This window comes from Miscanthus floridulus, chromosome 9, assembly GCF_019320115.1.
Source record: "Miscanthus floridulus cultivar M001 chromosome 9, ASM1932011v1, whole genome shotgun sequence".
Taxonomy (NCBI): domain Eukaryota; kingdom Viridiplantae; phylum Streptophyta; class Magnoliopsida; order Poales; family Poaceae; genus Miscanthus; species Miscanthus floridulus.
In genome coordinates this window covers 129,875,501-129,878,776 of record NC_089588.1, presented here as the reverse complement: position 1 = coordinate 129,878,776, position 3,276 = coordinate 129,875,501, and positions in this window count along the sequence as shown.

Genomic DNA, 3,276 nt, shown 5'->3' with positions numbered 1-3,276 from the left:
TCATGCGTGATGAGCGTGTCTTTCGCGTCGCACAGCCACCTCCCGCTCGACCCGATCCGTCAGCGGTGAAGCCGTGTGAGCCCGTGAAATCGTTACAGGTTATTACTGTATATAGTTTGAGTCTATACAAAGTTAAGCCAACCTTTTCTAATTTTGAATTTTGATGGAGAGTTTATGTTACGGTCCTGCTATCAGGATTGTATCTGTACAGGATTGGGAGGGGAGCAAGAGAGCTAGAATAGGACGATAACAGAAAGGGGACGAAGAAGGTTCTGTCCAACGGTTCGATACAGCCTCCAGGTAGTTACAATGTGCTATAAGGATTGTATCTGTTCAATGGGGACGAAGGTTCTGTTCAGCTATAGTTTCGGTAGGTAATGGAAAACAGCTCTTTTCTGGTCCTCCACTTGGCTCTCCATGGATCCTCGGCAAAGATAATTGCACCGTACCGTCCACTAGTAGAGAACAGACCTTTGATCCTCGGTCAAAATGGGCTCTAGTCCCGGAATTTTTTGCCCCCGGGACTAGAAATACCTTTAGTCCCGGTTGGTGGCTCCAACCGGGACTAAAGGTCCCTGCCCAACGGCTACTGCGCCAGACAGAGGTGGCAGGGACCTTTAGTCCCGGTTGGAGCCACCAACCGGGACTAAAGGTATACTTTTACTCCCGGTTTGTGGCTCCAACCGGGAGTAAAGGTCTACTCCCGGGTCGTGGCTGCGCCCGGGGTTGGAAAGTTACCTTTAGTCCCGATTGGATCTATCAACCGGGACTAAATGTTCTCCCTTTATAAATCGGCCGTCTCCTCCTTCCTCCCCGAGCCCGAGCTCAGCACATTTTGAAGCTCACTGCAGTAGTGTTCTTGCTTCCTCCCTCCCTCCATTGTTCCTCCATCCATTCTTCGATTCCTCCGTCGATTCTTCAGTTGTAAAGGTTACCAATCTCATACTCTCATTTTTTACCATTTTCTTATGCCATTTTATTCACTATATATATTTATGGTTCTTTATTGTGGTTTTTTTTTCATTTGTAAGCAATTTGAGCTCAAAATCACTTTAAGCTTGCATATTTACATGAAAGAAGGTTAAAGTATATATAAATATAAAGTTAGAAAATAGTTAGAAAATTATAGCAAATCCTTACTAGTTGAACTTGCGGACCGTGTTCAGGTCGGCGAGGATGTTCTCTGCCGAGCGGTAACGGACGTCAAGGAGGAGCTTTGATTCTACGAGGGAGAGCGATAACGGTCGTGGAAGACCATGTTCCCTTCCTCGTAGAATCAGAGCTCTTCCTTGACCAAGTACGGTGCCGTCCGGTGGAGAAATCCTCGCCGAGCTGATCACGTAAGCAAGGTCAACTAGTACGGATGGTTATTTATTCACATGTCCCGATATCGTCGTAGTAGTCTGTCAATCACCGTACCTAATATATAAATAAAAACTTAGAAAATAGTTAGAAAATTATAGAAAATCCGTACTAGTTGAACTTGCGGACCGTGTTCAGCTCGGCAAGCATGTTCTCTGTCGAGCGGTAACGGACATCAAGGAGGAGCTTTGATTCTACGAGGGAGAGCGACAACGGTCGTGGGAGACCGTGTTCCCTTCCTCATAGAATCGGAGCTCTTCCTTGACCAAGTACGGTACTGTCCGGTGGAGAAATGCTCGCCGAGATGATCACGTAAGCAAGGTCAACTAGTACGGATGGTTATTTATTCACACGTCCCGATATCGTCGTAGTAGTCTGTTATGTGTGTACATTCCCATTCTTCTGTTAATTTGCGGAAATATCATATGAATTACTTACCTGCCGCAGTAAAAGACGAGAACACAATGACCATTAAAAATATCATTGTTTAGAGATCTAGATAATTTTATAGTTTGTTAATTTTATTTGTTTATAAAAGAAGAAATTTATAGTGTATTAAAAAATGAGTATAGAGAGTAGATGGCAACTGCTTCCGGGTCCTCGGCCTCTCATGGGTTTCCAAAGCGACTTAGGCCGGGCCTTCCTCTCATTCCATGCGGCAAGTGTCGTGATGAGATGAAGATTGTGATGGAGTACCAAGTGAAGAAGGAGGGTCCCAACAAGGATCGTATCTTCTACAAGTGTCCGGATCGCAATGTGAGTTATTTTATCGTATTTAATGATTATGGTTAGTTTATACCTATTTTCATGATGGTTGTGATTAAAGTTCTAGTTTTTTGTTTTAATTTCAGTGGGATGGCAGTGGACGATGTTCAGGCTTCTACTGGGAGGAAGAGTATGTTGAACTCGTGCAAAAATATCTTGCACAACAGGCAGATACGGCGGCTAATGAGGCAGTGATCCAGCCGAAGAAGCCCAAAGATGTTGCACAATCGGGGGATCTGTCTGTTTTAGTTGAGATTGGTCGCGAAATCCTTGTGCTCCTGAAATGTATTTTAGCTTTAGTTCTTTTAGTGGTAGTTGGGATTGTCTACATTGTAGCGATGCTTTCATAAATTTGTATCTTTTGTGGTGGCACGCATGTTGTATAAATAATTAATTATGATCTAGGTTTTAATATGATATTTATGTCATGTAATGCAGATGAGCCGTCATTGGATGTATAATGCTGATCGCCGCTCACAAGAGTTCATTGACGGCGTGCATTCTTTATTACGTGCGGCCGAGACAAACAAACGCGACGGTTTCATGTGCTGCCCATGTGCCATATGTAAGAATACGGTGGAATATCCTTGCTCAAGGACTCTTCATTCACACTTGTTCAAGTCGGGTTTCATGCCAAACTATATTTGTTGGACAAAGCACGGAGAAACCGGTGTTGTAATGGAAGAAGATGAAGAAGAACAATGGGACGACAATGATATTATTCCTGATGGTGCGTGCTTCAATGATATTGCAATGGGAGAAGCTGAAGAAGAGGTAGCCGCAGAAGATGAGCCGGCTGATGATCTTTGTCAGGTCATTCGTGATGCACAAAGAGAATGTGAAAGTGAAAAGGAGAAGATCAAGTTCGAGCGGATGCTAGAAGATCACAAGAAATTGTTGTACCCAACTTGTGATGCAGGGCAGAAAAAGTTGGGAACCACACTAGAATTGCTGCAATGGAAGGCAAAGAATGGTGTATCTGACAAGGGATTTGGAGAGTTACTAAAAATCCAAAAGAAGATGCTTCCGAAGTACAATGAATTGCCCGCCACTACCTACGAAGCAAAACAAGTTGTCTGTCCTATGGGGCTAGAAATAGAGAAGATACATGCATGTCCTAATGACTGCATCCTATACCGTGGCAAAGAG